General features: G+C 41.3%; 1 long non-coding RNA gene across 1 annotated transcript; it reads left to right on the top strand.

Moving 5' to 3' along the window:
• The first annotated feature begins 77 nt into the window (after positions 1-77).
• On the top strand, positions 78-13422 carry LOC141281631 (uncharacterized). Its single transcript, XR_012336001.1, has 3 exons — positions 78-129; positions 3129-3299; positions 13314-13422. It is a non-coding gene; the product is annotated as an uncharacterized lncRNA (long non-coding RNA).
• Positions 13423-22028: the final 8606 nt, after the last annotated feature.

Here is a 22028-nt window from a genome sequence, read left to right as displayed (position 1 = left end):
CATCGCGAGCATATGGGGGAGAACCAAAACCATCGCGAGCATATGGGGGAGAACCAAAACCACAGCAAGCGGATGGGGGAGAATCAGAACCAGGAGGAAAAACATCATACAAGAAAGTGTCTGTCAAAGGTGAGAAACTCAAATAATTTAGTGTTAAAATGATTAAATTAACATTTGTACAGTATACTGTAGATGTAAGAGGGATTTATGACTGTTAACTTACAGTGGAGATTTTCAAACTGTGTTTAACTCTGAATTATCTTCTGATTACACCTGATTTTAACTGCAGATAAAACAACTTTTATAATTCAAATTTAAAACTGTTTGAACAAAAACTGTGACAACACACGTAAACTCTGTTCATCCTTCATTTCAGATATTTGTTCAAGTCAATATAATAATACAGTTGACAGGAATGTGCTTTGGAATGCTCACATGTTTCACAGAACCATGAGAACACAATATAACAAAACAAAAAGACAAAAAGGCACAAAAAAGAAATAAATAACAGGAAATAACAACATTAAACATGCCTAGAAAAGTGCATGGTTATAGACAATGCAGCAGTAAGTTCAGTTGTGAAATAAGTGCAAGTTAGGTAGACCAGGGGCCGGATTCACGAAAACATTCTTAAGACAAAAAATAAGAAAGTTCTTAAGAAAAATTATAAGAAGTGCGTAAGAATGTTCCTAAGTGCAATTCTTGAAAATTTCTTAAGAAGTTCTCAATTTTGTTCTTAAGAATATCTTAAATTTGTGTCTTAAGAATAAAATGACAAGCTTTTAAATGAATTAAGATACCCTACTAATGAGGTAACAATACACTTATCCATTAATCTTTTGACTACCTAGCGATTATTAACGCGATACAAACTAGTGATGCATTACTACATGATGTTATTCGCTGTTGTAACAGAGGCCAGCTAGTAAGGCGGTGCGGTGCGTAAATATAATTCCATAATGTCCCAATCGGTCTGTCATGCGGGTCGAGCACTCTGGCTGTGTGTGCGTGCTTAACTCTCCGTGCCCACGGCTTCGTCTCCCGCGACACACGCTCATGCGTCAAAAGACGGACGTGGAGGGTGAAGCGTCTCACATGACGGAGCGATTACCGGATCGCCTCCAGCTTAGAGGGACTGAGTGGTTAAGTAATTTCACAATGAATGTAGGCTATTACGGAGGAAGTTAAATGTTTGCTAATATTATTAAAACACTAATACATATTTGTGTTTTATGACATATTACTGATTAAGCCATTAAACTTCATTATATGAGTGTGGAATTCCTCTTTAAACTAATCTATGTGAAGTAAACTGATTAAATTTTCATTTCAGACTACAAAATACAACATGTCACATTTAAAACAATCACATTAACATCTTACATTTTGAGATTTAAGACTACTGTAAGGTTATCCTAACTTTAAGATGTTATTTAAGACAGTTTATTTTTCGAGAATTTGAATTCTTCTTAAGTTTTTTCTTAAGAACATAGGAAAAAAATAAGAACTTTCTTAAGAAGCTTTTTTGAGAATACAAAATATTCTTAACTTTTTTGTTAAGCTTGAATTTAAGATAAAAATGGCAGTTAAGAAGATTTTTCTTCTTAAGAATGTTTTGTGAATCCGGCCCCAGGTTATGAAGTAAAACCATAAAGTGCTTAGTGCATGTTCAGGTGGCGAATAGCTTGTAGAAAGGTACTGTTCCTAAAGCATGGTGTCTTACATGTGATACTACTGTTCTTTCTCTCACTGCTTCTTTTTATTAGGTTGTATTGAGGATTAGATTATTGTCTACACACCACTGCACCAGCTGTTCAACCTCACTCTGATAGGAACTTTACTCCGATAGGAAGATTCCTCACAGTCGCGTATGAGGCTTATAACATTGGTGTCGTCTGCAAACTTTGCAGTTTGACAAATGCAGAATTTCATGTACAATTGTTGGTGTAAAAAAATAACAGAGGTGACAAGACACCCTTGTGGGGCACCAGTGTTCAGAACCCTGGGTGATGACGCATTGTTCTGGATTTTAACATATTGTGTCCTACAAGACAGGAAGTTGGGTAACCACTGACAGAGTGAGGGATTAGCCACCATGGCAGGAGAGAATTGTACCGTTTGACAGGCAGGATGGTGTTGAAAGCTGAGCTAAAATCAATGAACAGTACACAGGCATAGGTGGACTTAGTATCAAGATGTTGTAAAATGAAATGTGTGCAAAGTGAGACGGCATCATCCACTCCCCTATTTGCCCTGTAGGCAAATTTGTGAGGGTCTAGCGTGATGTGTGACAGCTACCTACAGACTAGGTGTTCAAAGATTTTCATGACAACAGAAGTGAGTGCAACAGGCCTATAATCTAAGACAGGTTATGCTGGTTTTTCAATTGTTGGTTTTATTATTGACAACTACATCACTGATATCTTATAACAGTTAAACACTGACTGAATATTATAGTGAATTACTACCATTAATATTGACCAACTGGTATTTTAATAAAGTAATTTACCCATTAGATGAATTTTCACTGTTAGGAGATTCATAAAATTCATCATCTAGATGTTATAGTTGTGTTTATATTTATATACTGATAGAGAATCTGAAACGAGTTAATAAACAGAAATTCATTCATGAGAATATGAGCTGATGTTTATAATCAGTAAATTAGGCACTTAAAGAGTAACTAAACCCCTGGTCAGAGCCTGACTCCACCCACTGCAATATTTGAAAAATGCAAGAAAGTGGGCAGATCCCAACGGAGATAAAGGTGACGAACTAAGTGTGTGGTGAGATCATAACAAGGGCGTGGTGAGCTTGAACCTGCTTACGTCACGAGTTATTTCTTGGACCCAACATCCAATAGGAAAATTCAACTGCAGTAGCCACCGTTCAACCTGAAGAGGGCAGCACTCAGACGTTTTAACACCATATATTGTAGTATTGAAACACTTTATATCCAAATGTCAAAAAACTTACCAAAATCAATGAACAGCACTAATAAAGCATCATTCTTACAGATCATTAACTAAAAAAAGTTGGTTTAGGGTTTAGTTACTCTTTAATAGATGAAAATCACCTGAATTGATTTCATTTCTGTCTTTCTGTGTTTCTGTCTGCTGCTGGTACAGATAAAATAAAAACATTTGAAGTGGATAAGGGAAAATCTGTCGATCTGAAGACTAAGGTTACTGACATACAGAGAGATGAGAAGATAGAGGGGAGATCTGGAGAAACTGAAATCAATCCTGCAAACAATATCTTGAGTACATCTGATGGTGATGATAAAGGTGGATTCAAAGGTAAACTGAAGCTGAATTCTCAAATTTATTATCTAATCATGAAAAACTATATATAATAACTCTTAAGAGTGTAGTTTTCATTTATCATCACCATTTTGGGAAAAGACTGACATAGTGCAAGTTTGTTGCACGATGTGTTTGTTTCACAGACGCATTATGGCTTACGAGCACAGGTGCTAAGCCGATGCACGTCTTAAATTAACTTAAAACTACTTGATACTTATGGCTTCATTAGTGGGTTTACATTATTTATTTTGTGAAATATTTAAATTTTTAAATTTCTATCATTTTATTTATAAAATTAATATGTTATGGCATTCTTTTTATTTACTTAAATACATTTAAGCTGCTATAACAATTTTTCAGTTGAAAGGAGCATTTAGAAACATTAATCTTTATTGAAAGTAGGGCTGTCACTTTTTATTCGATATTCGAATATTCATTCGAACATGACGTAAAATATCCGTATTCGAACTATAAATAAACCATCCGGTTTTAAAATGCCATGTGTGGCGCATTTTTTACAGTAACACCTCTTAATAGGAAGTAGGCTGAGAGTGAGACCGACGACAGCAACTGTGCGAACGAGAGGAAATCAAATGGGACCAAAATGAACCTAATGTGCATGTCAAGATAGAATTATAGTTTGTATATAAAATGGCATATTGTTTATAGTGTTAAATATTATAGCAGAATAAAAATACGTGTTAATACGTTCGCATTATGAAATTAGCATGTATGAAGATAATTTCATCATTTTTACAATGCAATGTAAACTTTATATTAAAAAACAACAGCATTCGTCTTGTAAACGGATTTGAAATGATGATGTGTTGACTGCCGAGCGTCACATAGACGACAGAGTCAAGTGAGATCTGCTTAACTCATCTAAAATTTTAATTTCATCTCAAGTATCGAAGGGTTTGTGCTCTCTATCATTAAAAACGGTCAAGCAAACAGCACGCGCAGAGATAATGCACTTGTCAATGACGGCTCACAAACGCGCGGGTTATAGGCTGTATGTGTGCTTGTTGTCAATGAGATTTCTTCTCACAAACACGCTCAAGCGCGGGATATGTGTGCTTGTCAATGACGGGCATTAAATCCGTCGAATTCCGCGGAGTTTTCTGCCGAAATCTGCGGGCGCGAATTCCGTTTGGGTCTGCATATACTCCTGCTGCTATTTAAGTTGTCACGTTATTGTTTGTAACTGTTCTGAATCGTTTTTTCTATATATATATATAAGTTTGTTATTCATAAGTTGATAACCTGCTGTTTCAAACATTAAGTAAAAGAGTAATCCAGACAACCCTGTTTATGACTGTCACTGTTAATAATTTTGTGAATCTCCATTACGGTGGTTTTTTTAAGCGCACGGGGGGGGGGGGGGTTGCTAGATATTCGAATATATTCGGATACATTGCATGATATTCGAAATCCGTTTGAATTTGATTTTTCTCAAAAGTGACAACCCTAATTGAAAGTGTGTCATATTTGTAGTGAAATGTAACATACATATAGAATTTGGTGTCTATTTGACAGAGAAAAGGGGTGTTTGTAGTCTCAGTCCCTCAACAAAGACATTGCACTTCCTTCTTTCAATGATGCAAAATTATGATTTTTACATCATTGAAAGAAGGAAGTGCAACACTGAAATCTGTATTTCTCCTCTCTCAGCGGCAACTGAGGAAATGATGCATGACCATTTAAAAACATGACTTGGGTTCTAACTATACAAAGATTAATGCAAATGGGTGAAGTGTCCCTTTAACATTTTCACCTCCAGACACTTCAGTAAAAACCTTAAATTGTCTTCTTTAAAACAAGACCAAGATTAGAGCAAAAAATGCCAGAGTTATATTAATTTGAATGTGCACATCAACTCCCCCCACACTCAAAAGGGGGGGTAACAATTAACAAATTAATTATCAATTAGTAAATAATAATATTGATAAAAACTGAGTAACGACCCCAAGATGCCAGCACTTTATGCACCCTGTCCCCTGGTAAATCTCACTCCTAGCTGAACTCAAAAGTTGGTAGCCCTGTACAAACTATATGGGTCATTCTACAAAAAAGGTGGAAATGCTTGTCCCTTGCTTTTGCAGACCCCTTAATCATTTAATTTGACCCAATAATCCCATAATGATATATATTTAATAAATATAGACGGTCCTTAACATGATGAGAGAGTTTATGTATGTAATTTTCTTTTTTTTCCTTTTTTAAACTTTTTTTAAATGTCTGGTCCGGAAAATTGCCCTGTCCCTTTGATCATACATGGAAGTTAAACTGTGTACTTATTATTTAAAACCATGTTTTTATAAAACAAATCTAATTTACATTTACCTTTTACCTTTACCACTGAAATGGTAAAAATACACTATTACTATGAATAATATCAAATAAATATTTGTCCACCAAATTTATGTCATTTGGGTTACCCTAACCAAAGCACTTTTATTTTGAAACAATGCATCAGCTCTTTGAAGTTTTTCTTGGGGCAAGAGGTCAGTGGAAGAAGTGCAGTGGAGGAAGGCAAAGGGTTTGTTAGTTTTTTTTTTTTTAAATATACTACTCAAGTACTGAAAGTAAAAGTACAAGTATTGTGTAATGTAGTTATTAAAGAAAACAGTCAAAAGTTTGAATATAATATTGTTTATATTATTTCAAATGTTTAAGCTAAAGGACACTCACAATTCCTTTGGCTGTAGCAGGAGTACAAGGACATGAATCTTCAGATAATTCAGATTAATTTAACTGATATGGAGATAGAGAATTCAGAATTAATGAAATATTAGTCGATATAATGGTAATAGGTAAAGGTAAAAGGTGTTTCAATGTATTTAGGTTTCCTTCTTTCGCGCACACTCGCCCTTTCTCGCCCATTCTCTCTCTCTCTCTCGGTCTCTCTTGCGCACTTTGGTTCTCTCTTCGCTCCACAACCCCAGCTCATATTTGTGAGTGAGAGGGAGGGAGCGGTCCGCCCTTTACTTTCTCCGATTGGTTTAGACCACGATCTGTGTGTGTTTCTAATGTGTATCACCGATCCGGCAGTGATAATGTGGGTTTGGAATGATTAGTAACATTTGAGTGTAACGAGTAACTATGCAGCACATAAAAAATGTATTGGAGTAAAAGTATTAAACTCATCGAAAATATGTACTGAAGTAAAAGTGGAAGTAGGAGAAAAAAATAATACTTCAGTAGAGTACAGATACTGTCTTTTAGTACTTAAGTACAGTAGTAAAGTAGTTCTACTTCGTTACTATACATCTCTGAGAATACCCAGGGCTCTGTTTACACCTATCACCATTTTAAACCAATTGGAGAATATAAGCCGGCTGGGGGAACTCATATTAACGTTAAAAGTTAAATTTTCATGCCGTGGCCCCTTTAAGTAGTTTTTAAAATCTGTAATTTTACTTTTACTGTTTTGTTTAAAGTATTGTATTTCGCTACAATTTAAAATCATACCCTTGGTGAAAAAAAATAATGCAAGGTGATAAAGGCGCGTGACGAATACTGATTGATTGATGGGCGTGGGAACGTGCTACATGAACCATGGAGATGGACAAGACAGGCACCAGTGATGCAGACCCTGAATTCAATTCTTATGAAAGAAACCCCTGGCCATATTTAATCTGCGCAAACATGTTCCTGTAAGTTAATGATACTCAGGGTCTAAAATGGGGTGGAGGCTGAGCCCAGGCACATAGGCTGAAGGTCTCGCTCTGCTCCGTGCCAGTGTGCCCGCTGGTGTGTGTGCACTGACGCTAAGCAAGTGTTTCATTCCTGTGAAAGGCAGGCTTCACGCTCGTGAACAGAAACTCTGACAACACATGTGAACGCTAGTTACGTATGTAACTGTGGTTCTGTGAATTCCGGATGACCGCCAGAGGCGGTGCAAAAGCACTAGTGGATTATCGCAGCGCCAGCTAGATAGGTCGAGAAAATATACCAACAAAGTCACATGGTGACATAGGCTGAGCCCTGAGCAATAAATAGCCAACCAGCTCAGCCTTCTGCCTCATGAACGCCTTTCTCGCGCATTCCGCATGACACAGAACTCTGGCGGTCATCCGGAATTCACAGAACCACAGTTACATACGTAACTAGCGTTCTGTTTCATTCCTCCTGACCGCCAGAGGCGGTGCAAAAGCACTAGTGGATGACTCCTACCAACATAGTCATGAGGAATGCCACCCACCTGAAATCAAGGTTGTCCTCGGAGGACCGCAGAACAGACAGCATGAGGGGCAACAACGTTGATCTTGTAGAAACGGGCAAAGGTACATGGAGAAGTCCAGGTAGCAGCTGTGCAGATATCCGCCATAGATACTCCCCTGAAGGCAGCCCAAGACGTAGACACCGCCCTAGTGGAATGACAAGCGACACTGCCTGGCAAAGTTCTTTGAGCATGCTTGTACGCCATAGTAATAACCTCCACAATCCAATTTGACAATCGTTGTTTCGATATGGCGGCCCCTTTCCGCACGCCGCCATAACAAACAAAGAGCTGATCCGTTTGTCTAAGGTGAACAGTAGCGGACACATAACGTTTAAGGGCCCGCACGGGACATAAAAGATGACCAGACGACCCCTCCGACTGCGGCGTGGGCAGAAAAGACGCCAAAGTGATAGACTGGTTAATGAACTGTGGGAGCAGGACTTTGGGTAGAAAAGAAGGATTCGGCCAGAGAACAACACCGGAATCCTCTGGCAACCAACGCATGCATAAGTCACTAATGGACAAAGCCTGTAACTCACCCACACGCTTAGCAGAGGCCATTGCCAACAAAAAAGCAGTCTTCAAAGATAGCCATCTCAGATCAGCCGTCTGCAGGGGTTCAAACGGTGGCAGACAGATAAAATCCAGAACAAGCTGTAAGTCCCATCCAGGAAAACGGGGACTACGAGCAGGCCTCAGCCGCCTAGCCCCTTTCAGAAAACTACACACAAGGGTGTGGGAACCAAGTGAACAACCATCAACTGGTCCATGATGCGCAGAGATGGCCGCAACATACACCTTCAACGTGGAGGCTGCTTTGCCTGAATCCAGAACGTGTTGTAAAAAACTAAGAACGTTTGGAACATCACAACATACTGGATCAAAACCTCGCTCCTCACACCATGAGGAGAAGAGCTTCCAACGTGCGGCATAAAGCTGACGTGTAGATGCTGCTCTAGCATTAGTAATAGTCTGGACGACAGCAGGTTCCAGATTAGCTAAAAGACAGTCCGACCCAGAGGCCAAACCCAAAGTTGAAGACGGTCTGGATTGGGGTGCCAAACAGCTCCGTCCATTTGAGACAACAGATCCCTCCGAAGTGGAAGCTGCCATGGTCTGCCCACCAGCATGGAGAGAAGCAAAGGGAACCAAGGCCTGGCTGGCCAACGGGGTGCCACAAGCAACACAGTGTGATTTCCCAGCGCTATCCTGTGTAGTGTTTCCCAAAGAAGCGGAAGCGGAGGAAAGGCATAAAGCAGCCGGCTTGGCCACTCCTGGGATAGAGCATCCTGTCCCAATGGGCTGGATGTCTCTACTCTCGCGAACCACCAGCGACAATGAGTGTTCGCCTCTGTTGCAAAAAGATCCACCTCTGCCTCCCCGAAACGCTGCCATATCATCCGCACCACATCCGGGTGGAGCCTCCATTCCCCCGGATGTAGAACGTCCCTGGAGAGAGCATCCGCTACCTGATTTTGCAACCCTGGAAGATGAACCGCCCTTAATGAAGCTATTCGAGGGAGCGCCCAGGTGAGTATCCTGCGGGTAAGATTCAGGGACTCGAGGGACCTCGTCCCACCCTGATGGTTCAAGTGAAACACTGTTGAGGTGTTGTCTGACCGGATGAGGACATGTCGGCCTGCCAGAACTGGTAAGAAATGCTGCAGAGCCAGAAAAACTGCCCGTAGTTCCAGAAGATTTATATGATCCTTGGACCGGGCTGGGGACCAGCGTCCGCATACACCCCTGTGGTTCCACGATGCTCCCCAACCGAGCAGAGAAGCATCGGTTGTGACCACCTCTCGACGGGAAGGAATGACTCCTAGAGGAACACATGACATCAGAAAATCCAGACGATTCCACTGTGTCAATGCCAGCATACAACTGCGTGAGACAACAATCAGACGATGAAGATGTCTGGCAGGGCTCAAACGAAGACTGTTGTTCCACCGTTGGAGAGGTCTGAGGTGGAGCAAGCCGAGTGGGATAACCGGAGTAGCAGCAGTCAGCATCCCCATGAGCTGTAAAACAGTCTTGTATCTTAAGCTCGCTCCCAGCCGGAAACGAGCAAGCAGCTGTAGAATATTGTCCACCCTGGCCTGTGAAAGGGTGGCCGACATTGCGCAGGAATCCAACGTCATTCCAATGTAAGTGATTTTCTGCACTGGACTTAGATGACTCTTCGCCTCGTTGACGACAAGGCCTAGCCTTTGAACATGCATCAGAAGTAGGCTGGTGTCTTGCACAGCCTGCCAGCTTGTGCCTGCACACAGCAGCCAGTCGTCCAAGTAAGGCAGGATTCGCATTCCCCTGGAACCACTTGGGATGTAGGGCTGCAGACATGCATCTCGTAAACACTCGGGGGGCCAGAGACAGGCCAAAAGGAAGGACCCTGAACTGGTAGGCTTGGTTTTTGAAACTGAATCGGAGAAATTTCCTGTGCTGAGGAGCAATCGGCACGTGAAAATAAGCATATTTCAAGTCGATGCTTGTGAACCAATCCCCCCTCCTGACAGACCGAAGAATGTCGGCTGCCCGCAACATTCGAAAGGGCAGACGTTTCAGGAACTTGTTTAGATGTCTCAAGTCCAGAACCGGACGAAAACCACCATCCTTTTTTGCTACGAGCAAGTAGGTTGAATAAAAACCGTCCCTTTGAACACAGGGATGAACTCTTTCTATGGCTCCTTTCTCCAGAAGAGAACAAATTTCCAGAGAGAGGGCCACTGAACGTGCCGGATCCTTTATGACCGTCTGAACGATCCTGGAAAAACGTGGGGGCCGGCGTCGAAACTGCAGAGCATACCCTTTGCTTAACGTGGTCTGAACCCAGGGATCTACAGTCGTCTCCCTCCAGTACGACAGCTGTGTGTCCGAGAAAACGGTCGACCACCGGCCCGATGGTTTCAAGCTTTGTGGGTGCGCCCTTTAACGGCTGTGGGGGGGCGCTGATGTGGACCCCCTGAAAACTGCCGTTGCTGTGGACGAAAACCTCGAGTGTCCTCAGCAGCACGGGGCCTCTGTGCCCCCTGAGGTTGCGGGTTAGAACGCTGGCGGAACCTCTGATCCTGGGTCGGAAAACGATGACGAGCCTGAGGGCCTGGCACTTTAAAAACGGGATTACGCTGCGTCAATTGTCGAGTGGCCTCGGACAGTTTTAACCTCTTTTCCAGAAGCTCTGGAACAGTAGGTCCGAACAGGTGACCAGGAACAATTGGAAGGTCACGTAATGTCTTCTTGCAGTCTTCAGGCAGTCTTGCTTGGGCGAGCCATACCTGTCGACGAGCTGCCAGGAGTGTGGCCGTCAGGGTACCCAGCTCACGGGTAACATGGCCCATAGCCAAAAGGGCAGTTTGAAGGAACTGCGAGACCGAGGGGTCAGGTTTAGACGACTCGAGAGTGTTAGTAGTGGCAAGGAGTAATTGACAAATGGTGTTCTCTGCCCGGGTTATATATGCAGTAGACTCGTATGCCTTCTTAAGAAACGAGTCCGTGCGGCCACACTGGGCACTGGGGCAACGCACATTACCTCGAAGGGCCTCATCGGGTGACACCACTAGGGCAGCGACCGCCTGTTCGATCTCCGGAGCATGGCCAACTCCAATAGTATCTGCCCCAACCATAGATGCCAAAGTACGGGCTGTCCTTGGTCGCCTTTTCGAAGCATTAGAACTCGTAAGGGAGTTGGAAAACTCTGCAATGAAGTCCTTGCAAGGTGGCATAGCGAAGCTGGATCCGGCTGCAGTCTGTCTGAAAAAGACGCTGGACTGTGCTGGCTGGGTTGGCGATTCATCCAGCCCTAGGCGTGCGACTGCCATCTGAAGCACGGCCACAGTGTTATCTGTGGAGGACATAGTCTGTCCTGAATGAGCTGATTCCCCACTAGAACCCCCAGCTACTGAAAAGGCTGCATTCTCCAAGATGGGAGATTGTGCAGTAGCATCTACCACTGCCATATCCTGAAACAGTGCATCAGATGCACTTGTGGAGAGCACATCGAAATCTGAGTGATGTGAAGATGAGCCCAGATGTTCAAGAACCATAGGATTAATGGAATTGGAATCCTCCTCATCCTCCTGTGAAATGGTAGTAGGTGATGCAGGTATCACAGGCTGTAGCGTCTGGAGAAGGCGCTTTATTTCCGACATCTCAGACGAAAGTACAGCAACCGTTTTAGAAAGAGAGGCATCCTCTGGCTGCTCGCTATCTGTAACATTAGCCTTCTTCTTAGCTGGAGGGGCACCGGCAGCCGCCGATGCACTGCGTTTCCCTTTCCGTTTGGCTGACTGCGACTCCTTTTCCCCAAGTCTGACTGCGCATTTAGGGTCCAGTTCGGCCAGCCGAAGCCGTCTCTCTGACATGGGCAGGAGACTACAGTGCAGACACGGGTTCGTGATAGCCTCCTTTAAATGCTGCAATCCCAAACATGACGGACATACATCGTGGCCGTCGTCAGGCAGGAGTGGGTTAGGGCACAGCTTACATGTTAAGGGAATGCCCGTGGCAATAGCGCTATGTGCCATAACTTTCCCAAAAAAGAAAATGAGGGATAAATAATTTTAAGTCAGTGACAAATGTTAGCAGGGAACCGCTAACATAAAAAACGTGACAAAAAAGACCCCTGAAACAACCGAGGTCTTGAAGTAAAAAAAAAAAAATCACCGGGTAATACCGAGAGCTGTAAGGGATTAACGGGAAACCGTAACTATTGAAAACACCGGCTGCCGGATAGCACAGAGAGGCCCGAGCAGTTACAAAACGAAACCAAAAAATTATGGGGAACGTCGGTATAACCGTCCGTAGAAAGAAACTCTTAGCCCCCGGATAGAACCGAGAGGCACGAGCAGTCACACAAATCCGTCTGAAAAAAATAAAAAATGACGGGGAACCGTCACATAAAATCCCGTAGGAAAAAAACAATAGCCACCGGGAGCTAACACCGAGAGGCTCGAAAAACCATATATCCGTCAGATGTAAAGATGTAACGATGACGGGGAACCGTCATAAATAAACGCCCGTAGAACAAGAAAACACTAGCCACCGGACGGCACCGAGAGGCACAAGTGTTGACAGAGACCGAATGTAATAAACCCACGACTCACCGATCGATGCAAAGAAGAAAAAGACTCCAAATAGCGCGCTGTCACAGCTTGCGAGGACGAAAAACAATTCGCTGCTCAGGTAAGCTGCACTTGACGGCGCGAAATTCGAGGAAAAACGACCTATCACAACAAGCGAGAAAGCAAAAGAGGCAGAAGGCTGAGCTGGTTGGCTATTTATTGCTCAGGGCTCAGCCTATGTCACCATGTGACTTTGTTGGTATATTTTCTCGACCTATCTAGCTGGCGCTGCGATAATCCACTAGTGCTTTTGCACCGCCTCTGGCGGTCAGGAGGAATGAAACAGAACTTTGTGTATCCTTCATTTCAGATATTTGGTTGGTTTTATAGTTAACAACTACATCACTGATACGGTATCTTATATAAACAGTTAAACACTGACTGAATATTTAGTAAATTACTATCAATATTGAACAGCTGATATTTTATTAAAGTAATTTATCCATTAGTTGTTTTCTCTGTTAGGAGATTCCTAAAATTCATCATCTAGATGTTATAGTTGTGTTTATATTTATATACTGATAGAGAATCTGAAAGATTGAGTTAGTAAACAGAAATTTATTTATGAGAATATGAGCTGATGTTTATAATCAGAAAATAAGAAACTTAAAAGATGAAAATCAACTGAATTGATTTTAGTGTTTCTGTCTGCTGCTGTTACAGATGAATCAGAACCATTGCAAGCGGATGAGGGAAAATCAAAACCAACACAAGCGTATGGGGGAGAACCAAAACCATCACAAGCATATGGGGGAGAACCAAAACCATTGCAAGCGTATGGGGGAGAACCAAAACCATCGCGAGCATATGGGGGAGAACCAAAACCATCACAAGCATATGGGGGAGAACCAAAACCATTGCAAGCGTATGGGGGAGAACCAAAACCATCGCGAGCATATGGGGGAGAACCAAAACCATCACAAGCATATGGGGGAGAACCAAAACCATTGCAAGCGTATGGGGGAGAACCAAAACCATCGCGAGCAAATGGGGGAGAATCAAAATCACAGCAAGCGGATGGGGGAGAATCAGAACCAGGAGGAAAAACATCATACAAGAAAGTGTCTGTCAAAGGTGAGAAACTCAAATAATTTAGTGTTAAAATGATTAAATTAACATTTGTACAGTATACTGTAGATGTAAGAGGGATTTATGACTGTTAACTTACAGTGGAGATTTTCAAACTGTGTTTAACTCTGAATTATCTTCTGATTACACCTGATTTTAACTGCAGATAAAACAACTTTTATAATTCAAATTTAAAACTGTTTGAACAAAAACTGTGACAACACACGTAAACTCTGTTCATCCTTCATTTCAGATATTTGTTCAAGTCAATATAATAATACAGTTGACAGGAATGTGCTTTGGAATGCTCACATGTTTCACAGAACCATGAGAACACAATATAACAAAACAAAAAGACAAAAAGGCACAAAAAAGAAATAAATAACAGGAAATAACAACATTAAACATGCCTAGAAAAGTGCATGGTTATAGACAATGCAGCAGTAAGTTCAGTTGTGAAATAAGTGCAAGTTAGGTAGACCAGGTTATGAAGTAAAACCATAAAGTGCTTAGTGCATGTTCAGGTGGCGAATAGCTTGTAGAAAGGTACTGTTCCTAAAGCATGGTGTCTTACATGTGATACTACTGTTCTTTCTCTCACTGCTTCTTTTTATTAGGTTGTATTGAGGATTAGATTATTGTCTACACACCACTGCACCAGCTGTTCAACCTCACTCTGATAGGAACTTTACTCCGATAGGAAGATTCCTCACAGTCGCGTATGAGGCTTATAACAGTGGTGTCGTCTGCAAACTTTGCAGTTTGACAAATGCAGAATTTCATGTACAATTGTTGGTGTAAAAAAAATAACAGAGGTGACAAGACACCCTTGTGGGGCACCAGTGTTCAGAACCCTGGGTGATGACGCATTGTTCTGGATTTTAACATATTGTGTCCTACAAGACAGGAAGTTGGGTAACCACTGACAGAGTGAGGGATTAGCCACCATGGCAGGAGAGAATTGTACCGTTTGACAGGCAGGATGGTGTTGAAAGCTGAGCTAAAATCAATGAACAGTACACAGGCATAGGTGGACTTAGTATCAAGATGTTGTAAAATGAAATGTGTGCAAAGTGAGACGGCATCATCCACTCCCCTATTTGCCCTGTAGGCAAATTTGTGAGGGTCTAGCGTGATGTGTGACAGCTACCTACAGACTAGGTGTTCAAAGATTTTCATGACAACAGAAGTGAGTGCAACAGGCCTATAATCTAAGACAGGTTATGCTGGTTTTTCAATTGTTGGTTTTATTATTGACAACTACATCACTGATATCTTATAACAGTTAAACACTGACTGAATATTATAGTGAATTACTACCATTAATATTGACCAACTGGTATTTTAATAAAGTAATTTACCCATTAGATGAATTTTCACTGTTAGGAGATTCATAAAATTCATCATCTAGATGTTATAGTTGTGTTTATATTTATATACTGATAGAGAATCTGAAACGAGTTAATAAACAGAAATTCATTCATGAGAATATGAGCTGATGTTTATAATCAGTAAATTAGGCACTTAAAGAGTAACTAAACCCCTGGTCAGAGCCTGACTCCACCCACTGCAATATTTGAAAAATGCAAGAAAGTGGGCAGATCCCAACGGAGATAGAGGTGACGAACTAAGTGTGTGGTGAGATCATAACAAGGGCGTGGTGAGCTTGAACCTGCTTACGTCACGAGTTATTTCTTGGACCCAACATCCAATAGGAAAATTCAACTGCAGTAGCCACCGTTCAACCTGAAGAGGGCAGCACTCAGACGTTTTAACACCATATATTGTAGTATTGAAACACTTTATATCCAAATGTCAAAAAACTTACCAAAATCAATGAACAGCACTAATAAAGCATCATTCTTACAGATCATTAACTAAAAAAAGTTGGTTTAGGGTTTAGTTACTCTTTAATAGATGAAAATCACCTGAATTGATTTCATTTCTGTCTTTCTGTGTTTCTGTCTGCTGCTGGTACAGATAAAATAAAAACATTTGAAGTGGATAAGGGAAAATCTGTCGATCTGAAGACTAAGGTTACTGACATACAGAGAGATGAGAAGATAGAGGGGAGATCTGGAGAAACTGAAATCAATCCTGCAAACAATATCTTGAGTACATCTGATGGTGATGATAAAGGTGGATTCAAAGGTAAACTGAAGCTGAATTCTCAAATTTATTATCTAATCATGAAAAACTATATATAATAACTCTTAAGAGTGTAGTTTTCATTTATCATCACCATTTTGGGAAAAGACTGACATAGTGCAAGTTTGTTGCACGATGTGTTTGTTTCACAGACGCATTATGGCTTACGAGCACAGGTGCTAAGCCGATGCACGTCTTAAATTAACTTAAAACTACTTGATACTTATGGCTTCATTAGTGGGTTTACATTATTTATTTTGTGAAATATTTAAATTTTTAAATTTCTATCATTTTATTTATAAAATTAATATGTTATGGCATTCTTTTTATTTACTTAAATACATTTAAGCTGCTATAACAATTTTTCAGTTGAAAGGAGCATTTCACCCGTAGAAACATTAATCTTTATTGAAAGTAGGGCTGTCACTTTTTATTCGATATTCGAATATTCATTCGAACATGACGTAAAATATCCGTATTCGAACTCTAAATAAACCATCCGGTTTTTAAAATGCCATGTGTGGCGCATTTTTTACAGTAACACCTCTTAATAGGAAGTAGGCTGAGAGTGAGACCGACGACAGCAACTGTGCGAACGAGAGGAAATCAAATGGGACCAAAATGAACCTAATGTGCATGTCAAGATAGAATTATAGTTTGTATATAAAATGGCATATTGTTTATAGTGTTAAATATTATAGCAGAATAAAAATACGTGTTAATACGTTCGCATTATGAAATTAGCATGTATGAAGATAATTTCATCATTTTTACAATGCAATGTAAACTTTATATTAAACAACAACAGCATTTGTCTTGTAAACGGATTTGAAATGATGATGTGTTGACTGCCGAGCGTCACATAGACGACAGAGTCAAGTGAGATCTGCTTAACTCATCTAAAATTTTAATTGCATCTCAAGTATCGAAGGGTTTGTGCTCTCTATCATTAAAAACGGTCAAGCAAACAGCACGCGCAGAGATAATGCACTTGTCAATGACGGCTCACAAACGCGCGGGTTATAGGCTGTATGTGTGCTTGTTGTCAATGAGATTTCTTCTCACAAACACGCTCAAGCGCGGGATATGTGTGCTTGTCAATGACGGGCATTAAATCCGTCGAATTCCGCTGAGTTTTCTAGATATTCGAATATATTCGGATACATTGCATGATATTCGAAATCCGTTCGAATTTGATTTTTCTCAAAAGTGACAGCCCTAATTGAAAGTGTGTCATATTTGTAGTGAAATGTAACATACATATAGAATTTGGTGTCTATTTGACAGAGAAAAGGGGTGTTTGTAGTCTCAGTCCCTCAACAAAGACATTGCACTTCCTTCTTTCAATGATGCAAAATGATGATTTTTACATCATTGAAAGAAGGAAGTGCAACACTGAAATCTGTATTTCTCCTCTCTCAGCGGCAACTGAGGAAATGATGCATGACCATTTAAAAACATGACTTGGGTTCTAACTATACAAAGATTAATGCAAATGGGTGAAGTGTCCCTTTAACATTTTCACCTCCAGACACTTCAGTAAAAACCTTAAATTGTCTTCCTTAAAACAAGACCAAGATTAGAGCAAAAAATGCCAGAGTTATATTAATTTGAATGTGCACATCAACTCCCCCCACACTCAAAAGGGGGGGTAACAATTAACAAATTAATTATCAATTAGTAAATAATAATATTGATAAAAACTGAGTAACGACCCCAAGATGCCAGCACTTTATGCACCCTGTCCCCTGGTAAATCTCACTCCTAGCTGAACTCAAAAGTTGGTAGCCCTGTACAAACTATATGGGTCATTCTACAAAAAAGGTGGAAATGCTTGTCCCTTGCTTTTGCAGACCCCTTAATCATTTAATTTGACCCAATAATCCCATAATGATATATATTTAATAAATATAGACGGTCCTTAACATGATGAGAGAGTTTATGTATGTAATTTTCTTTTTTTTCCTTTTTTAAACTTTTTTTAAATGTCTGGTCCGGAAAATTGCCCTGTCCCTTTGATCATACATGGAAGTTAAACTGTGTACTTATTATTTAAAACCATGTTTTTATAAAACAAATCTAATTTACATTTACCTTTTACCTTTACCACTGAAATGGTAAAAATACACTATTACTATGAATAATATCAAATAAATATTTGTCCACCAAATTTATGTCATTTGGGTTACCCTAACCAAAGCACTTTTATTTTAAAACAATGCATCAGCTCTTTGAAGTTTTTCTTGGGGCAAGAGGTCAGTGGAAGAAGTGCAGTGGAGGAAGGCAAAGGGTTTGTTAGTTTTTTTTTTTTTTAAATATACTACTCAAGTACTGAAAGTAAAAGTACAAGTATTGTGTAATGTAGTTATTAAAGAAAACAGTCAAAAGTTTGAATATAATATTGTTTATATTATTTCAAATGTTTAAGCTAAAGGACACTCACAATTCCTTTGGCTGTAGCAGGAGTACAAGGACATGAATCTTCAGATAATTCAGATTAATTTAACTGATATGGAGATAGAGAATTCAGAATTAATGAAATATTAGTCGATATAATGGTAATAGGTAAAGGTAAAAGGTGTTTCAATGTATTTAGGTTTCCTTCTTTCGCGCACACTCGCCCTTTCTCGCCCATTCTCTCTCTCTCTCTCGGTCTCTCTTGCGCACTTTGGTTCTCTCTTCGCTCCACAACCCCAGCTCATATTTGTGAGTGAGAGGGAGGGAGCGGTCCGCCCTTCACTTTCTCCGATTGGTTTAGACCACGATCTGTGTGTGTTTCTAATGTGTATCACCGATCCGGCAGTGATAATGTGGGTTTGGAATGATTAGTAACATTTGAGTGTAACGAGTAACTATGCAGCACATAAAAAATGTATTGGAGTAAAAGTATTAAACTCATCGAAAATATGTACTGAAGTAAAAGTGGAAGTAGGAGAAAAAAATAATACTTCAGTAGAGTACAGATACTGTCTTTTAGTACTTAAGTACAGTAGTAAAGTAGTTCTACTTCGTTACTATACATCTCTGAGAATACCCAGGGCTCTGTTTACACCTATCACCATTTTAAACCAATTGGAGAATATAAGCCGGCTGGGGGAACTCATATTAACGTTAAAAGTTAAATTTTCATGCCGTGGCCCCTTTAAGTAGTTTTTAAAATCTGTAATTTTACTTTTACTGTTTTGTTTAAAGTATTGTATTTCGCTACAATTTAAAATCATACCCTTGGTGAAAAAAATAATGCAAGGTGATAAAGGCGCGTGACGAATACTGATTGATTGATGGGCGTGGGAACGTGCTACAAGAACCATGGAGATGGACAAGACAGGCACCAGTGATGCAGACCCTGAATTCAATTCTTATGAAAGAAACCCCTGGCCATATTTAATCTGCGCAAACATGTTCCTGTAAGTTAATGATACTCAGGGTCTAAAATGGGGTGGAGGCTGAGCCCAGGCACATAGGCTGAAGGTCTCGCTCTGCTCCGTGCCAGTGTGCCCGCTGGTGTGTGTGCACTGACGCTAAGCAAGTGTTTCATTCCTGTGAAAGGCAGGCTTCACGCTCGTGAACAGAAACTCTGACAACACATGTGAACTTTGTGTATCCTTCATTTCAGATATTTGGTTGGTTTTATAGTTAACAACTACATCACTGATACGGTATCTTATATAAACAGTTAAACACTGACTGAATATTTAGTAAATTACTATCAATATTGAACAGCTGCTATTTTATTAAAGTAATTTATCCATTAGTTGTTTTCTCTGTTAGGAGATTCCTAAAATTCATCATCTAGATGTTATAGTTGTGTTTATATTTATATACTGATAGAGAATCTGAAAGATTGAGTTAGTAAACAGAAATTTATTTATGAGAATATGAGCTGATGTTTATAATCAGAAAATAAGAAACTTAAAAGATGAAAATCAACTGAATTGATTTTAGTGTTTCTGTCTGCTGCTGTTACAGATGAATCAGAACCATTGCAAACGGATGAGGGAAAATCAAAACCAACACAAGCGTATGGGGGAGAACCAAAACCATCACAAGCATATGGGGGAGAACCAAAACCATCGCGAGCATATGGGGGAGAACCAAAACCATCGCAAGCATATGGGGGAGAACCAAAACCACAGCAAGCGGATGAGGGACAATCAAAACCACAGCAAGCGAATGGGGGACAATCAAAACCACAGCAAGCGGATGGGGGAGAATCAAAACCACAGCAAGCGGATGGGGGACAATCAAAACCACAGCAAGCGGATGGGGGACAATCAAAACCACAGCAAGCGGATGGGGGACAATCAAAACTACAGCAAGCGGATGAGGGAGAATCAAAACCACAGCAAGCGGATGGGGGAGAATCAAAACCACGGCAAGCGGATGGGGGAGAATCAAAACCACGGCAAGCGGATGGGGGAGAATCAAAACCACGGCAAGCGGATGGGGGAGAATCAAAACCACGGCAAGCGGATGAGGGAGAATCAAAACCACGGCAAGCGGATGGGGGAGAATCAAAACCACGGCAAGCGGATGGGGGAGAATCAAAACCACGGCAAGCGGATGGGGGAGAATCAAAACCACGGCAAGCGGATGGGGGAGAATCAAAACCACGGCAAGCGGATGAGGGAGAATCAAAACCACGGCAAGCGGATGAGGGAGAATCAAAACCACAGCAAGCGGATGGGGGACAATCAAAACCACAGCAAGCGGATGGGGGAGAATCAAAACCACAGCAAGCGGATGGGGGAGAATCAAAACCACAGCAAGCGGATGGGGGAGAATCAAAACCACAGCAAGCGGATGAGGGAGAATCAAAACCACGGCAAGCGGATGAGGGAGAATCAAAACCACGGCAAGCGGATGGGGGACAATCAAAACCACGGCAAGCGGATGGGGGAGAATCAAAACCACGGCAAGCGGATGGGGGAGAATCAAAACCACGGCAAGCGGATGGGGGAGAATCAAAACCACGGCAAGCGGATGAGGGAGAATCAAAACCACGGCAAGCGGATGGGGGAAAATCAAAACCACAGCAAGCGGATGGGGGAAAATCAAAACCACAGCAAGCGGATGGGGGAGAATCAAAACCACAGCAAGCGGATGAGGGAGAATCAAAACCACAGCAAGCGGATGGGGGAGAATCAAAACCACGGCAAGCGGATGGGGGAGAATCAAAACCACGGCAAGCGGATGAGGGAGAATCAAAACCACAGCAAGCGGATGGGGGAGAATCAAAACCACGGCAAGCGGATGGGGGAGAATCAAAACCACGGCAAGCGAATGAGGGAGAATCAAAACCACGGCAAGCGGATGGGGGAGAATCAAAACCACAGCAAGCGGATGGGGGAAAATCAAAACCACAGCAAGCGGATGAGGGAGAATCAAAACCACAGCAAGCGGATGGGGGAGAATCAAAACCACGGCAAGCGGATGGGGGAGAATCAAAACCACGACAAGCGGATGGGGGAGAATCAAAACCACAGCAAGCGGATGGGGGAAAATCAAAACCACAGCAAGCGGATGGGGGAGAATCAAAACCACAGCAAGCGGATGGGGGAGAATCAAAACCACAGCAAGCGGATGGGGGAGAATCAAAACCACAGCAAGCGGATGGGGGAAAATCAAAACCACAGCAAGCGGATGGGGGAGAATCAAAACCACAGCAAGCGGATGGGGGAGAATCAAAACCACAGCAAGCGGATGGGGGACAATCAAAACCACAGCAAGCGGATGGGGGACAATCAAAACCACAGCAAGCGGATGAGGGAGAATCAAAACCACAGCAAGCGGATGGGGGACAATCAAAACCACAACAAGCGGATGGGGGAGAATCAAAACCACAGCAAGCGGATGGGGGAGAATCAGAACCAGGAGGAAAAACATCATACAAGAAAGTGTCTGTCAAAGGTGAGAAACTCAAATAATTTAGTGTTAAAATGATTAAATTAACATTTGTACAGTATACTGTAGATGTAAGAGGGATTTATGACTGTTAACTTACAGTGGAGATTTTCAAACTGTGTTTAACTCTGAATTATCTTCTGATTACACCTGATTTTAACTGCAGATAAAACAACTTTTATAATTCAAATTTAAAACTGTTTGAACAAAAACTGTGACAACACACGTAAACTCTGTTCATCCTTCATTTCAGATATT

Source organism: Paramisgurnus dabryanus, chromosome 24 (assembly GCF_030506205.2).
Source record: "Paramisgurnus dabryanus chromosome 24, PD_genome_1.1, whole genome shotgun sequence".
Taxonomy (NCBI): domain Eukaryota; kingdom Metazoa; phylum Chordata; class Actinopteri; order Cypriniformes; family Cobitidae; genus Paramisgurnus; species Paramisgurnus dabryanus.
The sequence above is the reverse complement of the archived record's forward strand: the minus strand, read 5'-3'. Positions and strand labels throughout refer to the sequence as shown.